Source organism: Gossypium hirsutum, chromosome A11 (assembly GCF_007990345.1).
Source record: "Gossypium hirsutum isolate 1008001.06 chromosome A11, Gossypium_hirsutum_v2.1, whole genome shotgun sequence".
NCBI classification, from domain to species: domain Eukaryota; kingdom Viridiplantae; phylum Streptophyta; class Magnoliopsida; order Malvales; family Malvaceae; genus Gossypium; species Gossypium hirsutum.
In genome coordinates, this window is record NC_053434.1 from 22083797 (window position 1) to 22093718 (window position 9922).

The 9922-nt window shown below is 36.4% G+C and overlaps 1 non-coding gene across 1 annotated transcript; it reads left to right on the forward strand.

Moving 5' to 3' along the window:
- Window positions 1-4309: 4309 nt before the first annotated feature.
- On the forward strand, window positions 4310-4416 carry LOC121210509 (small nucleolar RNA R71). The gene has a single exon (XR_005905627.1). It is a non-coding gene; the product is annotated as a small nucleolar RNA R71 (small nucleolar RNA).
- Window positions 4417-9922: the final 5506 nt, after the last annotated feature.

Consider the following 9922-nt stretch of genomic DNA (forward strand, 5'->3'; position numbering starts at 1 on the left):
CATCTCTAAAGGTGTCTTGTATGTTGTTCTGTAAGCCCATAAAACATCATCCCGTCTTTTGGACCAATCTTGTCGGTTCGGGCAAACTACCTTCTCAAGTATGCCTTTGATCTCCTTATTAGCCAATTCAGCTTACCCATTCGTCTGCGAATGGTAAGATGTAACGACCTTGTGTTTCACTCCATGTTTATCTAATAACCATTTCAACCACTTGTTCACAAAATGGGACCCTTCATCGTTGATAATAGCTCTTAGGGTTCTAAACCTTGTGAACACGTGCTTTTGTAAAAACTTCATCACAATCTTAGAATCGTTTGTTGAATAAGCTTTAGTCTCAACCCACTTAGACACATAGTCTACTGCTACTAATATGTACTTGTGACCAAAAGATGGAGGGAAAGGACCAAGAAAGTCAATATCCCATACATCGAACAATTCTACCTCAATGATGTTTGTTCGAGGCATCTCATTTCTATTGGTGACATTTCCAACCCTTTAACATCGATCACAACTCTTTACGTAAGCATATGCGTCCTTGAATAGTGCTGACCAAAAGAATCCGGCTTGCAATACTTTGGCCGCAGTATGAGTACCTTCGAAGTGTCCCTCACTTGGAGCTGAGTGATACTTCATCTTTTGTCACGCATCTCCTGATCATTTGATCTGCGCACTTTTTAAACAAATATGGCTTTTCCCAAAAATAGTACTTCACATCGTGAAGAAACTTTTTCCTTTGATGATACGTCTTATCAATTAGCATCAAACCACAAGCTAAAAAGTTAGCAATATTAGTAAACCAAAAGGTATTATGAACATGATTTACCTTTAGTATGTGTTCATCTGGAAACGTCTCTTGAATTGGTATAAGAGGAGAATTCCTTTTTTGCAGCTCCATTCTGGACAAGTGATCTGCTACTTGGTTTTCCACTCCCTTTCGATCTTAAATTTCTAGATCAAACTCTTGAAGTAGAAGTACCTATCGGATCAGTCTCGGCTTAGTGTCTTTCTTGGCAAGTAAATACTTAATTACAGAGTGGTTCGTGTAGACAATTACTTTGGTAACTACAAGATAAGATCGAAACTTGTCAAAAGCAAACACAATGGCAAGTAACTCTTTCTCTGTTATCGTATAATTCAGTTGAGCTCCCGTTAGAGTTTGACTTATGTAGTAGATGAGATGAAAAACTTTATTCCTTTGCTAGCCCATGACAGCTCTTATCGCAAAGTCATTTGCGTCACATATCAATTGAAATGGCAAATCCTAGTCTGGTGTGACGATTATGGGTGCTGTAACTAACCGAACTCTACAAATCTTTGAAAGCCTTTAAGCATTCCTCATCAAATTCAAATGTCGTATCCTTCTCTAATAATTTGCGTAAAAGTTTAGTAATTTTGGAGAAGTCCTTGATAAATCTTCTGTAGAAATCGACGTGGCCCAAAAAGCTCCTAACACCCTTTACAGATGTTGGAGGTGGGAGTTTCTCAATAACATTTACATTTGCTTTATCTATCTCGATTCCATGTATTGTTATCTGATGCCCTAGAACAATCCATTCTTGTACCATGAAATTACACTTTTCCCAGTTGAGTACTAGGTTTGTCTCTTCGCATTGCCTTAGTACCTTCCCTAGATTGCTAAGAAATTGTCATAAGTATCTCAAAATACTAAAAAATAATCCATAAAAACTTCCAAATATTTCTCAACCATGTCAGTAAAAATCGACATCATACATCTTTGAAATATAGCAGGTACATTACATAAACCAAATGGCATGCATCTAAATGTAAATGTATCGTACGCACAGGTTAATGTTGTTTTGTGTTGATCTTCCGGTGCTACTGTAATCTGATTATACCCTGAGTATCTATCGAGAAAATAGTAATAGTCCCACCCTGCGAGTCTATCTAGCATCTGGTCAAAAAACGGAAGGAAAGTGATCTTTCCTAGTTGTCTTATTCAGCTTTCGGTAATCAACGCAAATTCTTCATCCTGTAACTGTTCTAGTTGGTATTGACTCATTATTCTCATTTTTAATGACCCTGATCCCTCATTTCTTTGGCACGCACTAGACTGAACTTACCCATAAACTATCTAAGATGGGATAGATTATACCCACATCTAACCACTTGATGATTTCTTTCTTTACTACTTCCTTTATGATGGGGTTCAATCTTCGTTGTCCATCAACTGTCCCTTTTTCGCCATCTTCAAGGATAATCTTGTGCATGTATACAGGTGGACTAATTCTGCGAATATCGGCTATGGTCCATCCGATAGCCTTCTTAAATTATTTCAATACAAGTATGAGTTTCTCTTATTGCTTACTAGTTAATTCTACTCAAACAATTACAGGCAAAATAGAAGCGTTTCTTAAATAAACATATTTTAAATATGAAGGTAGTACCTTGAGTTCTAATTTAGGTGGCTCCTCGATTGACGCTTTTGGTTGGGCATAATCCCTATTCTTTAATTCTAAAGATTAAAAACGGGATTACGAATTAACTCCCTTGTTATTAGCTTCTAACAATGTTAAGTATTCATCCTCCTCTTCATCATTCGGAGGATCTGATGTCAAATTGTGTTCCAACGGATCCTCAACATAGTTGAGCTCGTTCTCCACTATTAAATCCTCTAAATCAGATACTGCAGAACAATCATCAATTGTGTCAGGAAATCGCATAGATTTAAAAAAGTTAAATGCTATCTGATCATCCTGAACACGCATAGTAAGCTCGCCCTTCTGCACATCAATGAGGGTCCTTTCGGTTGCTAAGAATGGTCTTCCTAAGATAATTGACACTTCTTTGTATGCTTCAAAGTCTAGAATAGCAAAATCAGCAAGGAAGATAAATTTATCTACACATACCAGTACATCCTCGATTTTTCCTTCTAATTGTGCTAAGGATCGATCTGCTAATTGAAGTGTAACCGTAATAGGTCTAACTTTACCTATCCCCAGCTTCCTAAATATTGACATAGGCATCAAGTTAATACTTGCACCTAAATCACATAATGCCTTACCACAATAAGTTGCTCCAATGTTGCAAGGTATGGTAAAACATCCAGGATCTTCAACTTTGGGGGTAATTTGTTTTGAAGATATGCACTGCATTCCTTTGTTAGAGCTACTGTCTCAAATTCTCTAAGTCTTCATTTTTTGGGCAGGATATCCTTCATGAATTTGGCGTAGTTTGATATTTTCTCAAGTGCTTCAACCAACGGGATGTTGATATGAAGTTGCTTGAGTATGTCTAGGAACTTCTTGAATTGGACCTCCTGCTTCTGCTTTTGAAGTCTTTGAGCGTAGGGTGGTGGTGGTTTCTTTACTGGAATTGGTTGATATATCTTCTATAGCAATTTTGCATCTAACGAGTTGTTAGTTGATTAGAATTAACTGGTTATGAAGTTACCTTGTCGGGTTTTGCAGATTCTAGTTCTGATGAAACTGGAATTTCAACACTCGGTTGAACTTTCTCTGAGTCTTAAGCATCAGCTTGCTCTTTTTCAGCTTCGATGGTGTTGGGCTCTACTGTCTTTCAACTCCTCAATGTCAATGTTTTGCAATGCTCCTTCCCCAGATTCCTCGGATTCTCCATATCACTAGGTAAAGCACCTTGTGGTCTTTCCTAAGTTCAGTAGCAAGCTGGCCAACTTGATTTTCCAAATTCCTTAGAGTGCCGTTGTTTTTCGCCATGTATGCCTTCAATAAAATCTCTAAGCTATTGGATGATTCAGCTTGAGTTGGTTTTTAAACTTGTTGAGGGAAACTAGGCGGCTGGGTTGATCTAGGTTGGGCATAAGTGTTACTAGTTCCAGCCCCTTGGTTACTCCAGGAAAATTGGGGTGATTTTGCCACGATAGGTTATAAAAATTGGATTGTAGTCTTTGCCTTCCTCGATTTTGGTTCTGGTTACCTATGTAGTACATGGATTTTAGGTTTGATGGACATTCTTCGAACAAATGTCCTTCCCCACAGTAAACATAGGCTATATTCTCAAATTGATTTGGTGGCTGTGCTGTAAAACTATTAGACCCATTAGTTGTAAGATTTTTTAACATTGAGGATATTGATGATACTTGAGATGAGAGTGAAGTAAGAGCATCTACTTCATGTATTCCAGCAACTCGTCTTCCTGACGCTACTTGATTGGTTGGCCATTGATAATTGTTGCTGAAAATCCTCTCAATGATTTTATAAGCCTCATTATAAGACTTAAAAATGAGAGCATCGTTAGCAGCCTCGTCCACTACCATCCTCGTGTAAGTTTTGAGACCATTATAAAACGTCTCAAGTTGGATGAATGTGGGACTCCATGATGAGGGCACTTCCGTAATAACTATTTGTACCTTTCCCATTCCTCATAAAATGACTCATCATTTATTTGTTGTAAGACAGTGATCTCATTCCTCAACTTAGCATTCTTGCTAGGCAGGAAATACTTCATGAAGAATCTTTCTGCTAACTCTTGCCAAGTACAAATTGAATTTGGTGGTAATGAGTTCAACCAAGCTCGAGCTCTGTCCCTTAGTGAATATGGGAACAACTTCAATCGTAATGCATCTTTGGGCACTCCGGCTAACTTGAAAAAATCGTTCACCTCCATAAATAGTCTTAAATATAGGTGAGGATCTTCAGTAGGCATTCCATTGAATTGGCCCATTGTCTGAAGCATTTGGAACATAACTGGCTTCAACTCAAATTGTTGTGCCTCAATTTTGGGTCTACTAATACCTAGATTAAGATCATTAAATACTGACACGGCATACTGTCTTAAAGCTCTATCCCTATCATCAGTAATAAGGATAGGATTTTGAGCAAGGTTTGCTCCGTTTCCTTGATTTGGATTTTCAAAGTTCATCTCTTCAGTCCTTCTCTGATTTGCTTGTCTTCTTCACTGTCAAAAAGTTCGTTCAATCTCAGGGTCTATAGGGAGTAGGTCAATAATTCGGTCAATACTCATAAACACCTAAAATAATCACGAAAAAATTAACTAAGTTAAAAATTAAGTAGAAAAATAAACCAAAATGTAAACTAACAAATTCACAAAAAATGACTTTCTAAAACAGTCCATGGCAACGGCGCCAAAAACATTTAACGGCGAAAATGTGCAAGTGTACACAATTGCAACAAGTAATAAAGTGACAAGTAAATGTCGAGTTATTGTATCCACAGGGACTATGAAAAGAATTATTTATGAATGTTATTTAAAACACTTTGGTGAAGAAAAATATTTTTGTTTGAAGAGGGTGACTAAAAACTAAGATTTTAAAATAAGTAAACTAAAGAAATAAATCTCAAATGCATGATTTCAAAATATGATTTAATCAAGATGACATAATTGTGTTGGATTAATTACATTTCTTTAACTTAGAATTATTAAGCTCATGCTTATTGTGTTACAAATAAATTCACGGCAACTCGGTAATTTGCTAACTTATGAACATACTCACCTACACAAATCCATTCATCTCTTAACATATCCCTATGTTAATTCAAACGATTAAACAGATTTTAATAAGCAAACATGTTATTGCACATACATACTCATTAAATTGAACTAATCTCTTGCACATCCCTATGTCAATTCAAATGATTAATTAAATCTAATGAGCACATAAAAGACTATGTGAGGTAACAAGGTATCCTTACCTTGAAACAGTTTAATCATATATGCAAGGCAAGTGTATCTCCAGATACATTGCTAATTTAACCTTCAGCTACCTTAAAAGAAAAAACATGCACTGATGAAGTATTGTGTCCATTAATTACAATTTTAATCCGTTTAAATAATTAATTTATTAGTTACCTAACAATCATAATGCAAGAATAACTTAGGCATGATTTTACTTAATCAGACATTTCACCGAGGCCTATAACAGCATAAACACAATTTTAATAATTTAAGCAGATGAAATGCAATCAGACCAACACGAATTAAATTCAAGCTAAGCTAATTAAATTAATCATTCCAACAACATAAATATTCATAGATATGTTCATCATAACAACAACAAATTTTTAAAGAGATAGGGAACAAGAATCAAATCCGGTGGTTTTCTGAGGCTTGACTAAGTTGATCCGTTCTTCCTTCTTTGTTGTCATCGTCGATCAAGGCTTCTATGAACACTCAATTGCTGCTCTAAAATGGCTGAAGAAGAACCCTTTCTCAAGGGGAGAAATCGGGACAAGAGCAAGGGGTTTTGAAAGGAAAAATGAGTGGAGAAAGTGAGAGAGGAGAGATGAGATGTGATGTGAGTAAATTGAGGTGTGTTGAATGATCAGCCAAGGGGGTTTTATAGCTGAGTGTGGCAGCTGAATTTTGCTAAAAATAGCAGCCAACGAGCCACCCCTTGGCCGGCCACCTATGTGGCAAAGTTGATGCTTTCAACTTTGCTAAATATGGCTTGGGGCAAATCCATAAAGCCACAATTTGTGGAGGGGTTTGAATGCAACTTTGAAAAGCCTTCAAGGGCTTCTTTGCAGCTTAATTAATCAGCTAATAAGCTGATTTGGGTCAGCATATGGACGGTTTTGGGCTGCCCAATCCTTGGCCGGTTCAGTTCAATCGGTTCGGTTCAACTGGACCACTTTTTTCATAATTAATTAATAATAATTTATTTAGCCCAAATTAATTTGGGTATAAATTAAAATTAATTATATTATGAATTAATACACATAATTGGACTGTCTTAGGCTGGAAATAAATTCACCTCGATACTTCAAATTGTTTCTCGATTTTGTAGTTCTAGTAGTGTCTGCCGAGCTATTTTTTGCGCTTTGTGCAAATCTGTTGAAAATAACCAAAATTCATCAAAAATAATTATAAAATTAACATAAATTCAACATGTTCATATTTTAAGTGCACTTTAATTATTTTATAAAAATTAATTATTTTTCGACAATAATTTAACCGAATTCGCATGAATTTAAGTTAAAAAGGGTAAAGTGTAAATTTTTGTGTTTCCAGGCCTATACGTCTATGTAGCCCACACAACCCAAAATGGCCTTAGCCTTGTGGATCTCACGGCCTAACCCAAAAATCTCACACGCCCTTGTGTTTACCTGTGTGGGCCCACACGCCAGTATGGCCCACACGACCCAATTCGGTCTGGCCCGTGTATCACACACAGCTAGCCTTGTCGATCACACACTTGTGTTCGATCACACGGCTTATCACACAAGCAGCCACACGCCCTTGTGGCATCGACAATTCCATTTTTTTGCTTTCCGCGAATTCTCGTTTTCAGTGATGTGGTTACACACCTGGTTCCGTTTCTTGTAAAAACACTTCTGAGCTCTCCAAGACCTATGAAACGATAAACCAACACCTATGAACTCAATTAATTCCAGTTACGGAAAACATTCTTATTAAACCCCAAATGTATAACTTGAAATACTAAGTCCAATGCCGATTCGAAATCTTACCAAGACGAAAACAACAATCTTACGTCCCCACATGCTATGAACCCGATTAAAGTCTTTGAGCAGCACCTAACGTAAGTAAAACGATTCCTCTATTAATTACTTAATAGAAAAAACCATAAGAACTAAGAAAAAAACCACTTACCAAACAAGGGAAACCCCCATTGCACGATAGAAAATGATTAAACAAGGAACAAAAAAAAAAGAAAAGGTAAGAAGAAGTGGATTTTGGCAACAAGAAGAGGGGGAAGAACAAATAGAAAAATTGGCAGCAAGTGGGAAAGAGAACGGTAGAGAGAAAAAAAATGAGAAGAGGAAAAATTTTGCCAAAACCGAAGGAAATTGTGAGAGTGAGAAGAGAGAGCCAAAATCTACCATCCACCAAATCAAGATAACTCCCTAATCCCATAATTTTCTCCCCAAATTCCTCTTAAAATCGTCCAACCACTCCCATCAAAATCCCTTACTTTTCTCTCCAGACTTCCCACTACACCTCTACTACTTCGGCATTTCAGTTCAGCTCAAACACTACACGACACCATTAACAAAAATAATACTCCAGCTCAGCTCGAACCTAAGACCTCTAGCATTTTAACACGCCACTTATTCCACCAGACTAGTAGGCCCATTCTAGCATATTTTACCAACATTTATTTATAAGCCTACTGACTAACAATAGGGTTTTCTTCACTTAAAACAAAAATTTCGCTCAAGACAAGTTTTGAACCCAAGACTTCTCAGACATCCCAGGACTCATAACCACTGATGCAGAGAGGTATTTTTGTGTCACAAACATACAGAAATAAATATAAGGTGTTTTGGGGGCGTTACAATGAACATGTTTTGTTAAATGATTTTTAATAAAGTTAGGGTTTAGGGATTAATTTGTTTAAATGATAAATTTCATGTATATTTTGTAAAATGAGGAAAAATATGGGTTGATATGGGTATAATAAAAATTTGGCTAATATGGGTTTCAATAAAAAATGGTTGAATTTCAAATTTCGGGATTAAGGACTAAATTGTATTTCAAATTTCAGGATTAAGGACTAAATTGTATAAAGGTTAAAAAATTAGGGGTAATTTTGTAGTTTTACAATGAAATAGGTTATAAGTTAGAATTTATGATATTAAGCTATTGGTATGATTTAATTGAATGAAATTAGATCAAGAAAAAAATCAATTAGATATGAATCGTCGATAGGCTAAAGTCTCGGATTAGCTTTCAACTTAGCTATAACAACCGTGGTGATTAAGGTAAGTTCATATAGAGATAAAAATTGTCATTTGCTGTTTTAAATGAGTTATTATGAATAATTATGTGATTTTAATCTTAATTTTGTAGCTTATTTGGTAATTGATATTGTGGATTAAATTGTAACATTTGTATTGTAACACCCCAAACTCGGCCTGGACGTTATGGTCAAATCTGGCGAAGTCACATGAGAGTGTTTTAGAAAAATGTATTGACCTTCAAATCGATCCATTTATTACCTTTTACTCGGTTTGGGAATCTGAGTTCAAATTGATTTAACTCAAACCATCTCTTTTACGGTGAAGCTTCAGAAACCTAAATAATAAATTTAAGTAAAATCATATTTATTTACGAAAACTTTAGTTTTTAGGAAAACTGTGTTTTGACTAGTTGCAGTTTAAATAATCACAAAATTGTAATAAGTCTCGAATGAAAACCAAACAGTCCAAGTCCAGAATTACATCAAAACTTCAAATAAATAATTAAAAATTGGATGTAATCGAAAAAACAGTCTAAATATTTACATGTGGCCACCCACGAATCCTCTGCCTTATCGATCCGTCAAGTCTGGGGATTACTTACATAGATTAAACAAAAAAGGGTGAGTTTTCGCAACTCAATATGTAATCCCCACAGAAGAACATGCATACAATTATTCATCAGGTTATAATCAGAATCAGTCTGGGCTGGAGCCACTTACAGAAATCAGTGTAGGCCTTGGCCCACTCAGATGTAGAATTGGACATATATATTAGGGCCTTGGCCTATCCCAGATACAGTATGCAGAACAGTACAGATTGAACATGGTCCTACCTGCCAGCCTCTACACACCAACTCTGTTCAACCCTACACACTATGTGGGGATAAAATCGACCCACCCATCCCTACACACCATGCTGTACCGAAAGCGGCACATAGTCAGATAGTTATAGCTATACCGCCAAATATCAGGCTTAGGAGCCTTTCAAAATAAGTCCTCCATATACATTAACCCAACCCCAATGCAATGCAGCATACAATACATGACATGCAATTATGCAATTAATAGATTATACATACATATCGGTCAACATGCTAAGAGCATATATATCACATAGTCAGATTACGTAATAAGGGGTCAAGTATCTCTTACGGACCCTACAATAGGACCCAGTCGACTTAGGCGACCCGAACAACCTTTTAGAGTATTTCAGAAATCATGGGTTCACATGCCCATGTGGCCTGCCCATGTAGGCCTATACGC